Here is a 24,855-nt window from a genome sequence, read left to right on the forward strand (position 1 = left end):
GATTAATTTAAGCTATTTTTAAAGCCCTTAAAGTCAGGAAGAACCTTTGACCTTCCCCCTAATTGCCTGAAAGAATGCAAACAGAGGACGTGTTCCAGGAAGGGAGCAATCACCATAGGTAACTATAGTGTGAACTAGATGTGTGGACAGGGAGGAACCTAGAAAAGTCTGTTGAAATTCCTCACTCTGTCCCACTGTCTCTGCATGGCCCAGCAAATGTTTGTTTACCAAACTTCTGCTTTTCCATCTCCATGTGCATTGCCTTCCTCCGCTTTGAAGTCCCAAACCACCACCTCCAACATCCTCTTTTGTCTTTAGCTGAAGATGAAATTTAAAGTGAGGGTTTTGGCCATTTTGGTGAGTGACTCAGTTCTTCTGGGTTTCTCCCATGTATACATGTTATTAAACTTTTGTTTGATTTAATTCTGTTGACCTGTCTCCTACCAATTTAACTCTTAGACCTGCTGGAAGAACCTAGAAAGGGAGAGGGAAATTTCTTCCTCCCTGACAGTAGCTCCTCTGGAATTAGGCTTGAAGTAGCCAGAATTGATGTACTGAATGCCCTTTAATGTTCTTGACCAATGCCTGGAAAAATGATGTAGAGAACGATCTTGAACAGACAGAATTTAATTACACATTGGGTTTTAAGGAATCTACACATAAACATCCCTTGTCGTCTCTCACGTTTCTCTCTCGATACCCAACCTTTTTAAAATGCGCTTAAGGGTGGCCCTGAGATACTATCTTCGGGTTCTTTGTTCCATGCTGCTGTGACCTCTGTTATAACAACTTTGTCATTTAAATTCTAGAAAGAGAATCTGGGGTCCTAATTATTGTGGGAGCTGGGCGGATGGGGTAGAGCTTGGGTATAAAAATGCTGATATGTAAACCAGTTCTAAAGAGAGGATGTGAGGGGATGTCTCATTTTGGGAATCAAATCTATAATAAAATTCACTGTCTAACTGAGGAGAAATTGTCCAGAGGAGATATTTTTGTGTAAACTTTCTACATTTAGCTATTATTCCTGCCCCTGGTTTCATTGCTGGTGAGCTGGGTGGCTGTCAGTATGAGTTCCAAGGCCCGAAGGCTATTCATGCTCCTTTCCTTGGACTCACCCTGACCTTGGCATCTAAAGAGAATATGAAAATGAATATATGTACATATATGCATGACTAAGGACATAATACTGTACACCAGAGATGGACACACTGTAACTGTACTTCAATAAAACAAAGAAATGAAGAGAGATGGTGAACAGAAGCCACCACAAACTGCCAGTCGAGTGTAGGGAGAAACCAGCTCCAGCTTGACGGGGGAGGCCCCTCCCCTCTCCCCTCAGAGACTCATCCCTTAGTCAGATATGAAGGGGCGAGTGTTGGTTACTGATGTACGAAGACTCTTATCCTCACATCAGGGTGAAAAGGTGGGGAAAAACCAACATTACTCCTCATTTCACAGATGTTAATGGAAGCACTATATTGTGTAAGGCAACGTGCGAGGCCCTGTTGCCAGGAGAAGAAATTACAATCTAGTAAAGACTAGAGAATATTGAGGTTTTCAGAAGGTCGATACTTTCTAAGCCATTTCTCAAATCAAGTTCTGAACCAATGAAGAGAGATTAAAAAAAACTGCGGAGATAAGATGAAAATACCAGCATTGGTATGATGGAGTTGTTGAAGAAGGTGGCTTTGAGGTGAAGCACCAGTGGGATTCCTAGTAACAAATCTCAGAATTAGACAGAGGTGCCCTCCAGCACAGCCTCCTGCATTTCCTGCGAGGATGGGGCCCCTGCGAGCCTGCAGTGTAGACGGGTAGCTCTCAGCCTGTGCCTCCTGCAGGACTGAACCTCAAGAATGGAGCTATGCACGTCCAACTCTACCCACCAGATAAATGCTTTCTCTTCCCATAGAGGCATATGTTATCAAGAAGTATATTTTTAATTTAATCTTTCAGGTGTTGTATTGTCTCCCAAATAAGATACATGAAATCAATAAGTTTTGGGTCTGCCAAAAATTTTTATTGCTTAGTATCTTTTTTTTGCCTGTCGTCCTTCGGTTTCTGCCGACCCCCCGGTAGAGCTCTTCCATCAGTTCAGCGTCTAACCCGGGACTTGATGCTCCCGTCATTGTGCTTCACGTCTTCCACTTAATATGCCTCATATTTAGAATCCTCCTTCCATGAACTTTCGGGTCGTGGTCCCAATTCTGTCATTCCACCCTCAGTAATAGTCTTTAATTGCAGTTCACGTGGGAAGACTCTGAGTGTTTTATGCGGCTGATCTTACGGGTTCTCCTGTGGCTTTCAGGGGTGCTGCTCAGGAGTTTCCTGGTTCCTCGTTCCCTCTGCAGGGATCACTTCAGTCTGCTCTCTGACATCTTTCCTCTCTTCCTTTGCTCAATTTTGTTCAGCGCCAGGTGCTCTTTCTTATTTAGTAACGTCAAAACAATTAAACACACACAGGGAACTATATTCAGTATCTTGTAGTAACCTATAATGAAAATATATGAAAATGAACATATGTATGTAAATGTACGACTGAAGTATTATGCTGTACACCAGAAATTGATACATTGTAAACTGACTATACTTACTGACTGTACATCAAAAAAAAACCCAGACAATTAACAGTTCCCTGTTTAAACATTATTCCTGAGTCTTGTCTGCCTATTGGCACCATCCAGGAGCTTTAAAAACACTGATGCAAGATCCCACTCACCCACAGCGATTCTGATTTATTTGGTCTGGGGTGCGGTCCTCCAGTAATTCTAAGTACATCAATGTTTGTGAGTCACTAAACTAAAATGTGTCCCCCTTTCTCTAATACTTTCTTTAGGAGCAGGTTGAATCTTTTGCAGTCTGTATGCCTCTACTCTGACATTTTGGTTCTGATTTTTTCCTTCTCTATTTAGTTTGTCTTCCATAACATCTCAACCATAACCACCCCCTTCAGTAATTCTCTCTCTTGCTGTGGCTTAACCAGTATGCTTTTCTTTATTTGATTTTCATTCTTCATTTGTTCCTGTTCTAATAGGAAGACTGGAGCAATCCAAGAAGTTGCTGTATTTTCTTTATCATAAGGATCCCATGTCTCTTCACTTGGTAGTGAACAAAATCTTCTCTTCTTCAGGTGAAGCTTAATTTGGATCCACAATCTAAAGCCAGTTTCTACCCAAATGTTTGGGTGGTTCTTAGGCGTCCAGGCAAATTTCATGAATTAAGATTATTTTCCCTGTAGTCTTCTTCTGATTCCTGAATGAGATACGGATTTAGGACTGTGGGCCACTCCCTTACTGTCTACCCAGACCTTGTACTAACATTCTAGCTGGACCCTTACTAGTGCCCTGTAGAATGCTGGTGCCCAACACATCTGTCTGCGAAATGGTAAAATAAAATACTTTTGCCTATCCGTCAGTGCTTTAGGGAGGCTCACCCTACTACAACACGGTACTCAACAGGAAGCCAAGCCACGCATGTGGAATTCAAGGTCAGACTGCAGTGGCCTCCATGTGAGGCCCCCGTGGCCAAGCTCTGGGCTTGTTGCTACAGCCTGGTGCCTGCAGCACGGCCCATGTGGAAGACCCACCTGCCTGTGGTTGGAGCCATCATGAGCTTGATGACCTGACAGGGTTCCAGCGCTGCATGATGATCACGTGCTAAAGGCTAAATTTTAAAGCCAGCAGTTCAGAATGTATCAGCAGGAAACAAACAAAAAACCGAGCAAAACAGAGTAAACCAAAACCCCCCAAAACAAACAATCAAACACCCCTCCAAGTCCCATGGCACAGTGTGGGCTGTGAAACCAGGTGTCTAGAAATAATCTCTCAGGCCACAGCATATGCCTCACTCTCCAGGTATTATTTTACTCTCCGAGTTGCACTCTCTGTCTGTTTCTCCTGGTCCTTGAACTAGGTCATTAGAAGGATATCTAACATTTCCTTTGTCCACTCAGTTAGAGACAAAGGAATCAGACAGAAAATATCAAAACACCAACTCATTACTAATAGGGCTTTTGGAAAATTTGAGTTAGTTGTATGACAGTCATGTTCTTTTTAATGCTGCATCCCAGAATTGATAGGTTCATCTAATCGCAGACAACTTAAAAAAGGCACAGGGAACTCTTGACTAGCGAAGCAGTCGGCTTCTGCAAAACAGAAGAGCAGACCACACCCTGTGCTTCCCGAAGCCTGGCTGGCTCAACTTAATTTTTATCCCAAATTCATCAATTATGTTGTAACTATTTCAAGGATAGTTCACTAACATAAGTCCCTCAATATGAGAACAAGAAACCAGCGGGGAGGAGGCTCCCCGCAACAGAGGAGATCACAGTGGACACAAATGCCCATTACACCAGCAAGGGTGAGGGACAACATGAAAACAAACTCTGCTGCCTTGGTTCTGAGGAAGAAAGAAGGACTCGTGATTATTACCATGAAAAAGACAACTCTTGCATTAGATCTTAGAGGGTAAGAGACACAGCACAAAACAGGGGAGTTGTAGAGGCTTCCATGGCAGAAACATTGCAAAAGAGTAGGACAGAAAAGTTGAAGATGAAGTGAGTCATCTCAGTTCTGTCATCACTGCTTTCCTTCATGGAACAACTTGCATCCCTGTGTTCACCACATACCTCTGAAAAGAAGCACAAATTACCTTTAATGCACATATGTTAAACGGTGTAAACATGTAATTGGGAAAAACACCATCATCGCATGGCTCTTCAATGATATTAAAATCCTTTAGACTGCACACACTCAAAGATAGTACAATGGTAGCCCTCCTTACAATCTTTAGTTAGCTAGCTGTCAGAAAAATAATCTATTTATTATGCAAGTTTAATTCATTAAAAATTCATCTCAAGTGAGAGTCAGGAATGAGCACAGTAGAATGCTAATAATCTTTAAAGGTAATACCTTCGGATAATGACTGTCACTGTCAGGTCTGGCCTGGATCTTGGGCTCCACTGCTCTGCACTTCCCATAACCAAAACATCTGGCTGCAGCCTGTGGGATATCACTTACACCAAGCCTCTGTGACTTAAAACGGAGGTGGCCACGTGGGTAATGAGACCTGGATTGTTCCCATTCTGATAACTGAGCTTTTGCCTGTCAGTCTCAATATCTGGCCTCCACGTAGGACCCGGGCTTCTGAGAGGAGGGGCCTGCTTTCCACCTGTGCATCTTCTCCCCAGGAGCAAGTCACAGTACCTCCTTCAGCCCCATCATTGGTACTATTTTAAACATGAGGAAACCTCCCTCTCAGGGACTGTGGTGAAGATTAAATGAGATGTAATGCACTAGGTAAACCCCTACTGTCCTTCCTCCTCTTCCTAGGCATTTACTGGAGAAGGCCAAATATTATATTTATCATCCCAAGGATGTAGGTCACTTGGTGACAGATCTGTTCAGCCATCTGTTATAGCATTTAGAAGCTCCAAATAAACAACCAATGCAGGGCACATCCCAGGCAAATGCACTACAGCTCTCACGTGATGTTGGATGACCCTCTGAATGGTAACAAGATTCCCCAAGAGGATTTAAGAGCATGCAGACATTTCTGTGGAGCTAGTTACAAAAATGTCTTATATGAACCACAGATTTGCCTTATCTGGCTGTTTTGTACTATTTTACTCCACTGTATACACACCCAGTGGCTAATTATGTTAACTCTGGCGCCTACTAACCGACGGAGTGATGTTTAGCAAGTTACTTATTCTCTCTGAATCTCAGGCAGCTCATTTGAAAATACAATTATAGCCTATATCTCAAAGAATGATTGAAGATAAAATGAGATGATGGATCTAAAGCAGCAGTTCTCAAGCATTTTTGGCCCCAAACTCCTTTAACCCTTAAAAATTACTGGGAATCGTATCATATGTCCGCTGTCCAGAAACTCCACTCTTTCGACCCCTTTTCTGATGCAAGTAAGGGTGATGCTGTCTTCCTGCTGGCGCTGAGGTTTATATCCATATAAAAATTCAACGGAGAAATGGCAGGAAAACCCTTACTGTTGTCCAAGGGATCTCTGATGATTACGATAAAAAGAAACTAGTGAGGGCATTTAAGAAGAAACTTGCCTGCAATGGTACTGTAATCGAGCACCCAGAATACGGAGAAGTGATTCAGCTACAGGGTGACCAGTGCAGGAACATAGGTCAGTTCCTGCTAGAGACTGGACTGGCTAAGTTCGACCAGCTGAAGGTTCATGGATTTTAAGTGCGTTTGGCTCAATGAAGCTTAAGTGAGGATTTCCTTGCAATGAGTGGAATTTCCCTTCTGTCCCTTGTTACAAGCTTAAAAACTTCACAGCTTGTATCATGTAACCATTTGGGGTCTGCTTTTAACTTGGACTGGTGTAACTCCTTCATGCAATAAACTGAAAAGAGCCAAGAAAATAAGCAATAATAAACCCATTACATGTTAACACAAATGATATATTTTAATTAAAATAAGTCTATTAAAAAAACTTTAGAGAGTAACATTGTATATTTCACTGATGTCTTTGATGTCTCAAAGACAGCTGGATTCTCTTGCATACCTCTGTGTGTGATCTGTTGACATGTGGGTGAAGTACATGAAGGGAAGGTAGCCACACACAGATACGTAGTTGGAAAAGAGAAGAATGCTCTTAAAGCCTTTTCTAAAGGTTATTATGGGTATGTTCTTTTGATATTCCACCCAAGCTCAACAAGTGGTAGTTTATGAGAAGACCAGTTGCAGTCCGGAATCTTAAACCACATCAGTGAGCATTCTGTACTGTGTGATACTCAGGGTCATTGTCTGCCTTGCACTTGGAACGCATCATTCACCTGGTTAGGACTTTAAGCATCGTGTGTGAGTTGGCTGGAAAATTTTGGCTTACTGAGTTGTGCAGGTCTTCCAAATACTGACACATTCTGTCATAGGATATCCAACAGCAAACAAACAAAATCGCATTTGTTGTACACACCACCTATTGGATAGGAAGTCTTTAAGTGTTGGAAAGCTGTCAAGCTCATGATGGCAAACACAAGTCTTCAGTATTCTAATTTTCACTTGAAAGTTCAGTTTTCATCAGTGGCCACAAATACTGTTAGTTGTTTTTCTTAAAGTGACAGGTTCACTTTGTTCATTTTGAAGAGAGTATCTGCCACATACCCACGCCTGAAAACCATTGTTTGTGTTCTGGCTATTCACTCAGGTAAAAATGTCCCGTGAAAGAGGTGGCACATACAACTTGCTCCTCAAATAACCACACGAGTGCTTTTCCTTGAGACAGCCGTAATCCGGAATTCAATAGATGGCAGATGGGCTTTATGTGTACTTCCCATTTAATCATACAGTATATTAAAAAGATGGGCACTGAAGAGGTAAAATTTAAGAAACCTAATCATGTGTACTGCTTCATTAAAAACAATCTTAAGTGAGGCTGGCTTTTATTTGTAACTTTTTTCTTACAAGTGCATGGCTGTGAAGAGTAATGTTATTAGTGTACATTTTTATTTTGGTGCCGGTGCCTTGATTCATGCTAAGGTTCCATCCATTTTTCCTTGAGTAACCTTTTTTTTTTTTTTAAATTGAAGCACAGTCAGTTACAATGTGTCAGTTTCTGGTGTACAGCACAATGTCCCAGTCATTCATATACATACATGTATTCCTTTTCATATTCTTTTTCATTAAAGGTTATTACAAGATATTGAATATAGTTCCCTGTGCTATACAGAAAAAAATTTTTTAAATCTATTTTTATATATGTTGGCTATCCCTGATTAATCTTACACCATCAGTACAAATGCCAGTACAATAAAGAAGAACATGTAACTTAGCATTATTATGAAAGTAGTTTTGACTTTGTAGAATCCTTGAAACTATCTTGAGGCTCCTAGAGGTCCTTGTACCAGACTTTGAACAGCTAATACCTGCTTTAGATATTATTACCTGGCCTAATACAGAGTAGGCCCTCAGTAAGGAACATCAATTCCATTAAAAAGTAAATATTTTGTGAAGTGAGTATGTGTGTGCGCCTGTGTGTCAGCCTGTGGTGTGGAGGGTTGATGTATGAGAGTATGATGGCATACTCTCATCATGGGTCTAGGTGAAAGGCCCTCTCTCCAAGCTTCTGTGTTTCAGTAACTTTAACCTCTTCCTTTTGTTCCCCTGGCCCTAGGACTTGTAGTTGCTCCCTGTAGTTACACTTTTTGTGGTTACAAAACTACTCCCTTTGTGCCTTTTCAGGTAACCTGCTCTTGGTGTGAAAATAAAGAAAAATTTCCCAGATGAGAACAAATAGAGGCTATTTACTCAATCATCCACTGTCACTTGCATCTTACAGCGTCTTGAAGACAGAAAGGTGAGTAGGAAAGCATTACAGTGAAAAACAAAAGGAGGGCTTAGGGTGTACTGTGATTGGAGGTTGTCTGTACAAAGAAGCTGGAAGTGGGCCAGCTAGAAGTAGGGATCTTATGTGGTTGATTTTGAGGGCAATTTGCCTTTCTCTGGTTGGTCCTGAGTTGGAAGCAGGGCCAAAAGTATGGAAGCTGGTTGTCACTGAACAACCCCTGACTGTACTTGGTTGATTGCTGTAGAAGTTGTGGCATCAGTTTCATTGTCATATATGGTTTGGCCATTGTCTCCTTGTGTATTCAACTGCTCACTGGTTAACAACTCTTTATATTAAGTTCTCTCTTTTAAAATAACTGCTATGTTCACTGTTGCCTACTTGGACACTGGTAAAATTACTAAGCTGTGTGTCCAAAGTTAATGAGTCTACGTATAGTTAACCTTAAAAAGTTGCTTACAATATAGTAAAATGACTGAGTAAACTACTGGATAACTATTTAAATGATTAAAATCCACCATAAAGTTCTCCATAAAGATAAAAATGTTAGAAAAGATGAAGGAAGGTACAATGCTAGGGTGATAGAAAAGAGCAAGAATGTCCACTCCAAAACGCATCTTTTTGGCATGAGGATTAATGTACGCTGATTATTTTTAAGAAACAGAAGAGTCAGGAAGTTTTTCTTGTTACCTTCCCCTTACTGCCCAAAAGAGTTTAGGTAAGAGGTCTGTTCTGGAAATAGAGCTATCACCAGACACATATCCAAAGTATCCTGGCTAGGTCTGGTGGGGGGGACTTGGCCGGGCCTGGAGAGCAGAGTGTTGTGTGCCCCACTGTCTCTGCAGGGCCCAGCAAACATTTGTTTAAAAAACATTTACTTTTCCATCTCTGTGTGCATTGCCTTCCTCCCCTTTGTAGTTCCAGACCACTACCCACAACATCCTCTTTTGTCTTTAGCTGAAGATGTATTTAAGGTGAGGGTCTCAGCCATTTTGACAAGTTACTCAGCGTTCCTGGGTCTCTCACGTGCTATTGAACTTGTTTGTTTTTCTCCTATTAATCCATCTCCTGCCAGTTTAATTCACGACCAGCCAGAAGAACCTAGAAGGGGAGAGGAAAATTTCTTCCTCCCTGACAGTGGCCAATTCAGGTTTGCCAGGGAGTAAGGAGTTTCTGGAGTGCATGATGCCCAGTGCTAACACTGGGACAGTCCAAGTGAACTAGGGCAACTGGCTGCCCGATGACAGTGCTCAAAGCTGTGCTTCATTAACAAACATTCCTCATTTTCCCCCGCCCAAACAAGAAAATATACTCCAACCAGTAAGAGCAGCATTCTGTTTCTGATTCGCTGTGGGTGGGGAAAATCAAACGCCTGTGAAAAATTAATAAACAGAAACCCCAATTAAAGAGTTGGGGAACCAGAGGGGTAGCTCTCACACCCTATGAGGTTAGCAGAGCCCAACAGGAAGAAGAAAAACTCTTCTTCTTTCCTGACAAGGACTCAGCCAATGAAAAGTCGGGGGCTCTTTGTTTACTAGAGCCCTCCCAGCCTCCGTTCCCTCTCTGTAAAAATGTTTCCTTCCCTTGTGATGGGGGACTTGGATGTCGCTTGCCATCATGGCTGCAGACTCCAAATTTCAGCTGTCTGCTGATCCCCAATTAGCCTATACTTGCTGGAGAAGTATTTGGCAGTCTATTTATTTTGGGTCAATTTACCAAACTTGGCTGAGTGAGAGACCATGAGTAGTTTCATAGTCTACCCTCCACTGAGAGTGTCCCTCTTTTCCCAGGTAAACAGGGATCGGAGTTTGGAGGAGATAAATTATTTTCTTAATCCAGTCAGTCATTACAGGTATTATTTAAACAGCCTGTGCCTCTTCCGCACTGCATATGATTCAATTTACCAAAATAATTAAAAAGAAAAATCTTTCAGGAACACAATACTAGTTTTAGAAATAGGAAATGCTCTCTGCCCCTACTCCTTTTCATAATGCTGCCTGAGGACGATTACAAACATTCACAGGTGATATTCAATTAGGTGAGAATCTGTATTTGTTCCAAAACAATTGAACAGAGGAAATGGAGACAAACACAAAGAGGACATTTTCTCTAGCTTCGTAACAGAGGGCAATTTAATTCTGAAAGCTTGCATGTATTGATTGAAGTGCTGGCCTCTAGATACTTACCAGATGAATGAAACCAATGAAAAGGGCACTCACTGTTCACATGTCCCAGTATGAGAGAACAAGTATTAATAAAGGGAGAGAGCTAACGTTAGGAAACGATACTTCCCCCTGAAGACTGCATTTACTGAAAATGTTTTATAACATAGGGTTGTAGGTTATTAGCCTTAAACAATACATGGCTTAGAAGAGAGTGAGGTCAGAGGGAGCCGCTTGCAGGGGAGAGCGCCTCCAGATGCTGCTTTGGAGAGAGACGTCAGCTCAGCTGCCTGCAGCAGAACTGGGTCCTACGGGGGCTTCTAACCTGGGGAGAGGCTCTCGTAGGGCTGTGGATGTGTGTAGATGTCAGCTTGTCAGTTTGAGGTCTCCCACTACTTCTCTTCAGTCTCCACTTTTCTAGGTGATAGGGCTTTTCAGCTGTTCCAGGTGGTGGTCTACCTACAGATGACCAAAATGGCGCCTGCAGGTGGGCCTGCCTTGAGTAATGGGAGTTTATATCCGAAATTCATACATGGAAAGAAAAGAAAAAAGAATACCTGAAGATCATGTGCAGTCTCTTAAAAGAAGTGTCTGTCTCTGACATATAGCATATAAGACCACTGTCTCACCTTGCAGTGTGTTAAGGGACCGGCTAAGGAGATGAGTTAGGAAGAAGAGGCATTAATAGTTTTTTAGATTGTCAGTTTCTTTGGGTGGTACACTAGGTTTTACAGACATTAGTGATTTTAGCCTTTACAATATTCTTATGATAATATCTGTGATTAAAAGGGTGAGTAGACTGAGGCTTAGAGAGGGTAACTTGTCCAAGGCTGTTCAGATTGCTGTGGATTGGCTTTGTCCATTCTGTCTGTCTTAACTATTAGGTTCTTTCTGATAAATCATGGTAGTTACGGTCAAAGAAAAAATTGCATGGGACAAAACAGGCAAGGAAGATATTATTCAAGGCTTTTACAATAGTTGTGGGAAACCACAACTATGTCTAAGCTCAACTCTGAGGCAACAGAGAGCTAGAGTAGGAGGATCGGTCATCTGTGTTTGCTAATTGGCTTTATCCAAAGGAAAAATAAACTTTTTTTGTGTCTTCATGACAGGAGGTAATTTTGCAACTTGGAGTGAGCTGCCTGCCAAAGTTAGGTTCATACCCTCCTACACAGACTGGGAGATGGGGGCTCTAGACTTCTCAGTGACTGCATTTCAGAAGGGTGGCTCCCAGGTCTCTGAGAAAGCTATTCCTGGGTTGCATAACTGGCAAGAAGCTTTTGAAAAGATTTACATATCAAAAATAAAGGGGAAGAATATACAATGGCAGGGTTTTGGCTGGCTTTCTTTACTTCCATATTCTCATGAGAAACCATTTCTAGAGTTGTTTGCTATTTATGAGCTGTTAGTATTATCAACAAAAAATCCATTTCTAACATTCATTAAGCCAGTTGGCTGAGTTTCTTGTGTAGCAGGAGATAAAGATGACTCAGGCAGTTGTAGCTGTGTTTTAGAATGTGGTGTTTCTGATTAAATGGTAGCAGATGATATCAAGAGTATGAGTTGATCGAGGAAACTGATTTCCTTCACCGTCTTAAGTCTTTGTTTCCTTTAATCTCCTTGGCAAACCATCAGCAAAGCCTGTTGGATCTACCTGTAAAACCTAGCTCAGTTCCTTCTAGTTATTTCCGTCTTCCACTGTTACTGTCCAGTCCAGGTATCATCCTGGCTTGCTTGGACTAAACCAATCACCTCTCTCAACTGGCTGTTCCTCATTCTGTTGGCCCTTGCATCTAATCTCCACAGAGGAGCCAGAGGAATCTGAAAAATGTGTATTAATCATGTCAGTCTTATTTAAAACCCTCCAGTGCCTTCCCTTTCCACGTAGAACAAAAATACAGATATATTTGCCTTCCTGCCCCTTCTTAGAGAAGCTACCCCGGCCTCTCTCTCTGATCTCTCTGATTTTATTCTATCCTCTCCTTCCCACAATAGGCCAAAGCCTTACTGTCCATTCTGTTTCTTAAACATGTCACTTTTCCCCCCAAACACTTACATTTGCTCAAGAGGCAAAAATCCTCAGAATCATCAATGACTTTTCTCTTTCTGCTGTACCTCACTTCCATTCTATCAATACATTTTATCTCCTTTACTCTGAAAGTTGGTTCATCCTCTAAGCACTTTTTACACCTTCTATCCTAGCATCCTGGTCCAAGCCATCATCATCTTTTGCCTTGGTCATTGTCATAGCTTCTTACCAGGTCTCACACTCTACAGTATAATCAGGAGAATGGCCAGAGTCAGTCTGTTACACACATCTCCTGTTGCATCATCCTCTGCCCCAAACCTTCCCATCTTGTTACCCTCTGCTCCAAACCTTCCCTTCTCACCCACAGTGAGAAGGGTAATGCCCCATGTGAACCAACGTTCCCCTCCACCCTAATATTATGGCCCCTCATTCTGCCTGTCATCCATTTGCACTCCAGTTAAATGAACCTAATTGTGGTTCCTTTATTATTTCTGTCACCTCTCTCTCAGGGCCGCTGCACCTTCTCCCTGAAGTGTTCTTCCCCAAAATATTCACACAGTTTTCCCCCTATTTCTTTCAAATCCTTGTTCAGATGTCAACAGATAAGTGAGAAGTCTGACCAATCCTGTTTAAAATAGAAAACAGTTGCCTGATCACCTTTTACCCAGTACATATACCCAGTAACTCCTGGTTCTCTAATATGACTTTTATCCCTTATTCTGCTTAAGTTTTCCTCTTAGAATGTCTACTATTTGACATATTATATATTTACCTATTTGTTTCGGTTTATACTTTATTACCTTTCAGTGAGGTAGATGTTCAGTGAATACATGGACTTTCCCTGTTTTGCTTATGCTTTATGTCCTTTACCTACAACATCACCCAAACCTAGTAGGCACTCAGTGTTTACTTGTTCAATGAATGAATATACCACTGGACTTTTCAAATATGTGAACCTTTTGCTTGGTTAAATCAATCTAAATTGCACTTTTATCCTTTACAATAAGGTTCCTCAACGTGGCACTATTGACATTTTAGGCCATATAATTCTTTGTTGTGGGGGGCTGCCTTGTGCATTGCATGGTGTTGCATGGCGTGTCTTCCCTCTACTGACTAGATGTCAGTAGCAAGCCCCCAGTTGTGACAACTAAAAATGCCTCCAGACATTGTCAAATACATATTGGGGAGCAAATCTGCTTTCCTTGTTGAGACTCAATTCAAATATGATCTCCATCAAGGTTTGATGGATTTTCTCTCAATCTGAATTAGGGACCTTTTATCTGTACTTTCATAGAAATTTGTGTTTATATCCATCTCTGTGTGTGTACTTGGATGTTTGTATGTGCTTGTGATTGTTTTGTGTATGTCTGTATAGTAATCTTCTCCTTAATTGTCTAGACCAATTGAGTAACACCCTTGAATGCAAGAATTGTGGCCTTTAACCTCTGTATCTCGTGTATTTAACATTATTCTAGTACATGAATAAATGTTCTTGAATGACTGAGTGAATGAATGGCACTCATTTTCCCGGCTAGTAAAGCCAATGAACACAGATTTGATATAGGCCTCCCCATTCTGGTAGTCAAGAAATCAACTAAGGCTTTGACAATCCTGTGATAAATAAACAGAACTATGGAGGAGAAAATTCTGAGAAATGAAGGGCAGTGAAGATTAGAGCTGAATGCCCACTCTAGGGAAGTAACTTGTATCTAAGAGAATCATTCAGAAGTCAGTGCAAGCATGGGTACTGTGGGTTATTTGAATAATTTAGGCATTTCTTCATCTAATGCACCAGGGGTGGGCAATTTTCTGCTCTGTTTTTCCAGAACATGAGATGAAGCTATCACTGACATTATTTCTACTTCCAAAAATGTTCCTGAAAGGGAAATCTGAGATAAGTGATACAAAAACAAGCTTGTGACTCATTTGTTTTAGATATTGCTGAGCTATTTAAATGAGAATAACAGCAATTTGATTCTCTCATTTGGACTATTTCACTGAAGTAGGATGTGAAATTTTGTATTTTGTTTTTGAAACTCTTATGGTTTTTCTGGTTTGATATTCTTTCCTGTTTTGCAAAAAATAAATAAATAAAGCTTGCCTACCTTATTCTGCATTATTTTCTCAAATGTCCAAATAGATTTAGGATTGTGATAATAACTGGAGCAAAAATTAAATTGAACTAATTTTAAAATCACATAGCAAGCTTTCTAATATTTTCATCTAGAGAGATGTAAGTATGCATATTATCAGGCAAAAGAGGAATCTGCTGTGTATGTACAATATATTTCTGGTGATAAACATTGATGACAGTAGAACATGTAAGCCTTCCTTTAACCTTGAACTCAAATACTTCACATACATTCTATGGGAAAGCTGAGTGGAAGAGGATTGAAAAATGCCTGCAAAATATGCGGAGTAGTTTTTGCTCATCAAGAATGAAGAGCTTAACCTCATATCCTTCCCACCCCTGGAAATGTCAGGGAGCATTTTCACATGTCTATCATCACTTTATCCTTAGAAAAGCCTGTGGCAGAGACAAGACATACTGTTGTCCCTATTTTATAGTAAAGGAAAGTGATGTCCAGTTATTAAATGACTTCAATAAAGCCATGGCTCTGGTAAGGATGTATCCCTTTAGCAGAAAGCAGCTATCTAGTCCTGCTTTTTGAGGAAGACTGAGTTTACTTGTTGCCCAAATTCATCTACAAGTGGAGTGATCTTCTCTGCAGAACCCTCAGGATGGTCATTGATGTTCATAACCAGATTTCATGAGGTGCAGAGAAATTATGAGAGAGGATCACAATGGCAGAGGTCCGTACACATGCAAAGAATCTGTTATTTACAATAGCCAAGACATGGAAGCAACCTAAATGTCCATTGACAGATGACTGGATAAAGAAGATGTGGTATATTTACACAATGGAATATTACTCAGCCATAAAAAAGAATTAAATACTGTCATTTGCAGCAACATAGATGGATCTGGGGATCATCATTCTAAGTGAAATAAGCCAGAAAGAGAAAGAAAAATACCATATGATGTCACTTATATGTGGAATCTAAAATAATGATACAAATGAACTTATTTACAAACCAGAGACTCACAGACATAGAAAAACTATGGTTACCAAAGGGGAAGAGGGGAGGAATAAATTAGGAGTTTGGGATTAACATATACACACTATGATATATAAAATAGATAGTCAACAAGGACCTACTGTATAGCACAGGGAACTATATTCAATATCTTGTAATAACCTATGATAGAAAAGAATCTGAAAAAGAATATATACTAGCACAACATTGTAAATCAACTGTGCTTCCAAAAAAAAAAAAAAAAAAAAAAAAGAAGGATCTCCTGGAAAGATGAGTGAATCATTGTCGATTGCCTCTTCTAAACTTTGTGCTTTAGAATATGCCTTTGAAGGAGAAGAGATTGGATGACTCATTTCTTTTGATGATGAGTGTATTCTCCTTTAGTGAATTAAAGTCTAATGGCTTAAGTTTAGTGTAACATCAAGCTACCATCTCCAGATGGAATCAGGAACGACAGCCCAAGAATCATGATTCTGTTTTTGGTTCCCCCACCACCTTCTATATATTTCTATGCAGTAACTTACTGCAAAGTTCTTCAAATGAAAATCGCTGCATGGAGCTGGGATGCTGAAAACACTAGGCTGACTTGAAAGAAGAAAGAAAAGTAGTTTGGCTCTCTACTGACTCCTGCTGCAAAGAAAAGAAAATCTGGTGAGCCAGCCCCAACCTACAGAATGCTTGGGAACAAAAGTGAGCACAGAGGAGCTTGAGCACTCCCAGCTGTCATCAGCAAGTTCCGACCTGAGTATTTCTTCCTTCAGGTTCTGCTGTGAATTCAGCTGGAGAAGTGGTACCAAGGGGCCTGCACTCTCCTGCCTCCTCTAGTTACTCCCAATTCTATCCTGAAACAAGCTGAACCTTTCAGAGGTGAACTATTTGGAAAACTTTCGTTACGCTCCTTATTACATAGTTTTACCATGTTTTAATGCTATCTCTCATACTTTATCAAATGCCAACAACAGCAGCAAAAACGAGAACTCAAAGTACCCAAGTGAAACTTGTGACCACTGTTGCTGTAAAGTGATAAGGTATACTATTTCCATCATTTACTCCTGGCATTTCTTTACTATCTTAGGCAGTGATGAGCAGATAGTAACTGCTTAGTAAATATTTGTTGAATGAAAGAATAAATGGGTTAGTAGCAGAGTCTCCTGATATTTCAGACACTGCCTTGTGTCCTGGGGTGTTTTTGTAAGGGAAACACACAAGGCCTGTCCCTTGGAGAACTTTGGAGTCTAGGATACACCCATTGATGATCATACACGTATAATTCATGATTAGAACTGTGAAGGAAAATTACCTCCTTGAGAAAGTTTTCTATATTCTTAAGAAATAGGAAAGGTTTTGTTGCCTTGAAGAATTGATTTGATTCTCCTTATACAATTGATCAAAATTGATCAATTTCCTCTTTTCTTTGTTTGTCAAGAAACTCAGAACTAATTTGAGTCTAATTTCAGAATTTATGTTTTAAGTGTTCTCATTTTTATTGATCTGCATATTCTAGTCATTCATTTATTCATTCCATAAATGCTTACCGAATACCTACTAATGTACCTGCCTGCATGTGTATGCCAGGCGGACAGTATTAAACAGAACAAACATGGTCCTTGCCCCTGTAGAGGTTACTATACAGATGGAAGAAAGGAAATTAAATAGTAATTACCTTAAAAAGTACAGTAACCACATGTGAAAAGCCTTATGGGGCTGGGTGGTTAGAAGCACAGTGCTGTGGGAGAGAGGAACAGAGCAGGAGAAGGAAGACTTTCTCTCTCCAAGGAACTGACATTTAAATGGAGAACTGAAAAAAGAAGTATGTACATGATGAGAAGGGGTGTGTGGGTGTGTGTAGGGGAGGTGGCTTGAGAGTTGGGAGAGTGGAGGGCCCCGTAAACCATTGGAGGCAAAGGAAGCATAAAGTCTCTTGCTGTGGGAAGATCTACTCTAATAACTAAAAGGAAGCCCAGTGGGTTAATGCGTTTTGAGCTAAAAAGGAGAGAGGGGCACTAGATGGCATAGGAGCTTGTGCAAATCTTGGAAGCCTACTTCAAGGATTTGATTTTTATCTTAAGATCATTAAAAAGCTATTAAAGTTTTTCATGGGAAAAGTGACATGATTAAAATGCATTTTATTATGTTTACTCTCTCAGCTGCCTGTGAAGTAGATTAGAAAAAAACAAGTGGGGAATAAAAAAACAATTGTATTAAACATATTGATATCAACCATTCTTGTGTTTGTTTAAGACTTTCACTAGTGTGTATAATGTAGCCTTTTTGTTTAAATTTATACTTTTTATTACCATAAGGATCATTCTCTCGTCCTCTTTTAGTTGTTTTAAATAGGCCATTTAAACAGGTCATTGGATGTTGTCAGGGATTTTTCTGAGAGACTTTGAAGGTAGATGACTGAAAGGAGGGAAGAGTAATGGGAAATAAGAAATGGTGTGGGGGAAAAAAGAGGCTGAAAGCACCAAAAGGATTTTTCTATATGTTTGTTAGTGGCTGGCCTCACATACCTGAGCTTGACTGGGGATGTCCTCCTTCTCATGTTTGTTCTCCTGGGTGTACGAAAGCCTCATTAGTGGTAGGACATCAAAGTATGTTTGTAGAATTAATTAGCTAATTAAGACATTCTTACCTTTTCCAAAAGTCGGTGCACCCATAAAGGAAGCCGTATCGGAAGCTTTTTCTTCTTTCCTTTCCCCCTGACTTCTCTCCCCGTTAGAGAAGAGTTGACTGTGAGTGTGTGATGCCACAGATCTCATCATCTGCTTTGGTGGGAAGGGCAGTAAAGCAATTAATACAGCTGTATGTCCTTTTCCTTTTCCCGTCATGGAATTGATTGTGTTTCTGTCGGTTCATTTTTGGTGTAACTTCACAGAGGCTCCTAGCTTGAAAAGAAGCCATTTCTGAAGTTGGCAATGCTGAAATTCCATGATGGTTTCCTTAAGAAGACTGACATAGAGGGTGCCTGCACATGGATTCCTGTTTGCAGCAAAGGCAGAAGAGAATGTCGTCTACACTTCAGTCATGCTGTCACTTCGGTGGCTCAGTTGCTCTGATAATAGCTCTAACTGGCTGATTAGTCCCTCGCACGTATTTGTCTCTCAGTGAAGCCATTCCCTTCTCTTTGGGGCCATGCGCAGGGGTGGACAAGAAGTGCCCCAGGCTGTCTTTCAATGTTCGATCACAGCCTGAGCATCCAGCAAAAACCTTTACAAATGCACTGCATCTACTTCACACATAAAGTGCCAGCAGCTTAATTAAGATGCTAATGACTGTGCTGATGACTCCAGCGTAAAGATGCTGGACTGCTGCTAAGAAGGAAATGTTTCTCCACTGCCAGACCTGTTTAGAGTAGTTCAAGGAGCTGGACATTTTGTTTCTCTTGCTCAATACAGAAAGACATTTTATTTTTATTTTATTCGTTTATTTTTTATTCAAGTATAGTTGATCTACAATATTGTGGTAGTTTCTGATGTACAGCAAAAAGGTTAAGTTATATATATATATAAAACATATATATATATATATATACACATACACATAGATATACATATAACATATATATATATATGCACACACACACACACATACACACACACACATATTCTTTTTTGTATTCTTTTCCATTATGGTTTATAACAGGATACTGAGTATGGTTCCCTGTGCTATACAGTAGGACCTTGTTGTTTATCTGTTTTATGTATAGTAATGTGTATCTGCTAATCCCCAAATCCTAGTTTATTCTTTCTTCTCCCCTTTCACCTTTGGTAACCATAAGTTTGTTTTCTATGTCTATGAATCTGTTTCTGCAGAAAGCCAATTTCTGTTTTTTCAGCACTGAAGGCTGTAATAGCTGTGATGGGTCAGATATGGAAATGGAGTGTTCTGAATGCCATCTCAGTGTCTTTCCTCCAGCTGCATGAAGGAGCTGCTCCTGACCTCCTGCCTCATCCCAAGTTCTCTGAGAGAGGACGTTCAGGAATCTTTTCTAGATCCCAGGCCTTCTTATTTGCCATTCCTTTCTGCTCTCTTATTACTCAGATCCTCTCTAGTGGCTCATTTGTTTCCAGGAAGCTGTGCCTTACTCCAAAATATGTTCCTTCAATGGCACAATAAATTTTTCAATAGAAAGTTTTATTGATATAAGTTTATTATGAAGTTCCCATCCTCATATTCTAATCTTCCCATCCTCACCCCACACCTGCTCCTTCACCAGTCTTCGGTGGTGCCTGCATCCACCATCAAGGCAGAAACAGGCATGCCATCCTCGGCACCTCTCTTTTCCACTCCTCATATCTGACCATCAATTCTTGTTAAGTGTAATTTTAATATATCTCTTAAATCCGAGCTTTTCTTTGTTTCCATGGTTACTACTCTATTTCAAGACCCTTTCTTCCAGTTGGACTAATATAGTGGCTTCCTCATGGGTTAATGTCTGTATCTAATAATGTGGAGTTTGCCAAGACAATTATAACACCAGTAAATAGGTAGGAAATATAGTTTAAAATATTCCCAGGATTAAACAATGACAGATGTTCATATTTTTGCATAAATTAAACCTCAAAGCCTTATTGGAATATTGAAAATGTGTAAGAAATATTGAGTCTGTGCAGACCTGTGGCATTCTCTTAGATGTGTTAGGCATCTAGTCTCTCTCTGTTTTATAGTTCTAGCTCAATCCCAATTAAAATGCCATGACGACCCAGTTTTAGATTACACAATAAGTATGTCAAATTGGACACAAACAGCTCTACACGCAAGCAAGTGCTAGTGAAAATAAGCCAAAGACAAGCAAATGCTGCCAAAAATAAACCAAAGAATATCTGGAAATACTGCTAAGCTCAAAAACGAGAGAAATCACCATGAGACAAAAATGAAGAAAACACGCGACATCAGAGCTGTGAGCAAGGGCTTCTGCTACTGTCTCCATGGGGTTATCAAAAATGTATTGCAGTCTTAACAGCTTGGCTCTGTGTTTTAGATACACAAAAAAGGAGGAATTTTTAACTATAACTCTTACATGCCTCAGGAACTAGTACTAAGCTTCTTGCCTAAAGCCAGAATCATCAAGAACTGCCTCATCCCTGAAATAAACACCAGAAAAGCTCCATCCTCAGCCTCTAGGAAGTAGCAAGAACATTTACCTTCCATTAGCTTGTCCATGGGGGAAATGCCCTTGAAAAATGAGAACTTTGGGATTGTATCAGATGCATGTGAGGGGTCAAGAAATTAAGAGCCAGTGACATACTTGTGACGTGCAGTGCTGAGCAAGAAATTGCCATGTCAGACATTTTCTCAGTCCAGACCATAATTGACTTCCCAGAAAAGGAATACAGAATGACAGGATGAAGATGAGCTCCTGGTGAAAGTGTTTGAATCACACAGACTAAACTACGGTAGGAGAGAGTCACAGATCCAGTAAGTGAAGAATTTAGATGCTTAGAACTAGAAATAACAAAACAGTCTGAAAAAGATTCACAGTGTTTATTAAACTATTCAAAGAAATAAAGAGCAGTAGTCATAAGATAGGAACCAGAAAAGTGTGAAAGAATTAGGAAGTTTAAAAGGGTCTATAATATAAAAATATTCTGAATGCAAAGACTGAATGGTAAACTGGACAGCTGAAAAGAGAATGCATGAACTGGAGAGTAAGTCTGGACAGAAATCACTTGGACTGCACCACTGGGAGAGAAAATGATGGAAAACATGAAAATACTAGTTACAGAATGTGGAAGCCAGAATGAGAGCCAATATGTGTCTAAAGGGTGATATTTTAATTAGTCATGGTTAGGTTTTCTAAAGCTGAAGAAAACCATAAATTCTCAAATTGAAAGAGTACTTTGAGTTTCAGGCAAGAAAAAAATGAAAACAAATTTCACACAAAGAAATCTTGGTAAAATGGCATGATTTCAAAAACAAAATTCTTATAAAAGCTATCAGAAAGAAAAGATTACTTACAAGGATTCACTTTAAATTGACAACACACTTCTCATCAGTAATAGCAGATCTCAAAATATAATGGGTTTATAGCCTCAAAATGCTGAAGGAAAATATCGTTGAATAATAATTTTGATTTTTAAATTAAATGTGTGTGATTTGGTTAAAATCAAGTCTGAATAGTCTAGGTTATTCTGTGGATTTAAAAGAGGTCTCCGTCGTCTAACACAATGAAAGTTTATTTCTCCTGTGTCACTGTCAACCATCTCAAATATTTAGAGAAAGCACCAGGCAAGCAGTATGGGGTGAAGACGAAGGCCAGGAAAACTTTCCTCCTGGAAGAGCTGATTGAATACAGGGAGACTAGTTCTGGACCAGGCCATTTGTAAAACCACAGAGCCAGTGTGATTATCAGCACTGTGACAGAGGTGTTACTGTGTTATATATGAAGAGTAAATTTGAAGTATTGGAATATTAACAATGCAAAATAATCTTTCAACAGAGGAACCTGATACAGTGTGACTTGTATCACCCCTTAGGGTAATAACGTACCTCTCAATATTTTATAGATTCAAGTCTCCTGAAATATACTCATGCAAGTTTATCTCCCAACTCAAGCCCTGCCCCACCTTAATACAAAATATTCCAGGACTGGTTTTCTGTTATAGTGCATAGAATCCATGTGCTGGGGGCTTATAGCCCTCATACCATGGCCTGGTTGGAGGCAGAGAGGAAAGAGAAGGGGGTGCATACTAAAGACCAGTCAGGGTCCGAGCTGTATTCATATTTCATTCGTGGTTGCTTAGACCCAAAATGCAAAAGGAGAATCAAACTCTGTATTATTTTATTCAAAAATAGAAGTGCTTCTGACAGAGGAAGGGAAATAGAATGTGTACCCTGAGCTATTGTTAATGCTAGGATGAATAAAATATTTGCATTTCTGCCTAACTCATCTTTAAGTCATACTTTTCCTACCAAATTTAAAGCTGTTGTCAATAAGTAAAAATAGATACACGGCTTTCTGCTGTCTATGGTGAACAAGGAATCTTCAGGGTTGTCCTGAATATAATCAGATCTGTATAAGCTAGTGTCATAAATACACAGCCATCTTCAGCACAGCTGGATTCTATGCAACACATTATGCCATTGGCCCTGTGGTTTTACAGATGGCCTGGCCCGGAGCTAGCCTTGTATTCAAACATCATGGTCAGGAGTTACATTTGCCTAGGCTTTGCCTTCCCCATCCACTGCCTGTCTGGGGGAATAAGTCACCCCCTTCCCCTTACAAGTCTAATGGGAGAATGTCAACCCTGATATGAAGTCAAGAATCAGTATAGATTCACATTAGGACATTGTGTCTTGCCAGGATGCATAAAAGCCCAATTTATTTTTTAGTTCCTAATGCAGATCTCGAAAATGAATAAAATTGTTGAGAATATTGGATTCACAGAAATCTCTGAATCAGGTTTATGGATGCCAGCATTGTGATTATGGTGCCATCACTTGACAGTCACAGAGATGACTTTTAAGAGTTGCCACCAGAGCATATTTCACATTACAGTTTTTTTTTCCTATTATCTTGAATCATCTCAGAAAGCTTGTTAATTACTTAAGCTACTCCAAGCTTGTTTGGATAGAAAATTACCTGAAACCTATTAGCTCATCCCTCTCTCAGCATGGCCAGTTATTCAGACTCAGTATCAGTTCCAGAAAAGTTATTTTTTAGGATGTCATTCAATATTTCATCAGTTCCCAGCACACTTGGTGCCTTGGAAATATCCTCCATAATCTTTCTCCCCTCTGAAGTGTGTGTAAACAAAACTAATTCCTTGTTAGACACTGATTGCAACTACCATATGACTGTGCCTCTGAAACTTTCTGACAACATGACCCATGTGTCAAGGTCTTTCCTTAACTGTCTGGTTATCCTAACAGGAGGATTATTTTTTCCTTCCTCCTGCCGACAGTACCCAGTGCATTTTGTAAGCTAAACACCTGCTATAAAAATGTCCAGTATCACTGAAGATGACCAGCAATGGTCCAGCGATAATAGTTGTAACACGTAGCCCTGCAGAAGCATCATCAGTATTGGTTGTGTGAGGTAGGAAATTCTCCCTCACCTTTGGTATATTTCTGAATTATCTCATTTTACATGGGTTAATTCAGAAATATACCAGAGTTGAAAAACCTTCTGGAAAAGAAACAAACCCAAGTGACATTGATTAATGTTTATACTCATATGAATATCTCTGAAAGCCTTGGGGTATGTGCAAGGGGTAAATGCAAAAGTTCAAGGAAGAACTTTAAGTGTTCTTGAGAGAGAATGCAGACTGAGAAGGAGATCGGTTCTAAGCTGAACTCACGTCTTTAGGATTATTGGAGAATAATGGTTCTGCATGCAGTGTTGGGGCTCTTAATTTATCCTGACCCAGGGTAATGGAAGCTGAGGTGTGCTGCTGAGGCCCTTCACTGCAGGACCACCCCCTAAGTGACAAAATATTGATGGTTAAGGACTCACAGCTGAGTCTGCTTCCTAGCTCTACTCTTGGCACCAAATATCCTGAGTTGCGTCCCGCTGTGGAAATTGCCTTCAGCAGAGGGGTCCTGCCTCGGTCAAGGCTATACTCTGGTCCCTGTGGGACTGGCTGAGGCTTCTGTTGAAATACACCTTAGTTCATTTTCTCTCTTTGTGCAATCCCATTTCCTTCACCTCCCTGTAGGTGATAAGGGACCAGGAGGTAACAGTCCCCAGTAGACGTCCTGTACCAAATCTCTGGACCTGAATTAGGTGCATCATGCTGCTAATCTGGAGTTGTACAGATAACATTTTTATAGCAGATAATTTAGTCATGTACTCAGGCAACTCTTACACTTGGGAAAGGGGAACACTCAGATATTTCAAGAGCTGTTGGACATAGAGTCTCAGCTGATGTTGATACTGGGCACACAGTGTCATCACAATCCCCCGTTTAGAATCAGAGCAGAGGTGGGCCAGGTAATAAATAAATAATGTTCTGGCCCAAGTTTGTCAAAAATTGTGTCCACTAGGGGCCATGGACCAGTGGTTATTACCCACTCCCTAGATGTAAAGTTGGAATGGATGTACTTGATATTTGGCAGAACAACAACTTTAGTTTCTTGGCCTGCATAAGACCAGCTTCCTCCTCTGCCTAGTCTTGGTTTACCCTCTCCTCTGTCGGGCACTGGTGTGCTGGTAACTGTTCAACAATGGAAGCTCCCGGTTGGGGAGGGTGGTAATCGGGAAGGAGGGACACCCTTCTTTGTTGCATCTGTCAGTTTCCAAGATATAGATTC

General features: G+C 40.3%; 1 long non-coding RNA gene and 1 pseudogene across 7 annotated transcripts in view; both read left to right on the forward strand.

Moving 5' to 3' along the window:
- Positions 1 to 24,855, forward strand: part of LOC141577554 (uncharacterized) — a 732,371-nt gene that overhangs the window by 109,349 nt on the left and 598,167 nt on the right. For all 7 annotated transcript variants that reach the window (XR_012506790.1, XR_012506792.1, XR_012506791.1 and 4 more), the window contains one exon: positions 8,208 to 8,322. This is a non-coding gene — a long non-coding RNA (uncharacterized LOC141577554). The remainder of the gene's footprint in view (positions 1 to 8,207; positions 8,323 to 24,855) is intronic.
- LOC141577389 (eukaryotic translation initiation factor 1 pseudogene) lies at positions 5,705 to 6,209 on the forward strand (annotated as a pseudogene).

This window comes from Camelus bactrianus, chromosome 4 (genome assembly GCF_048773025.1).
Source record: "Camelus bactrianus isolate YW-2024 breed Bactrian camel chromosome 4, ASM4877302v1, whole genome shotgun sequence".
Lineage (NCBI taxonomy): Eukaryota > Metazoa > Chordata > Mammalia > Artiodactyla > Camelidae > Camelus > Camelus bactrianus.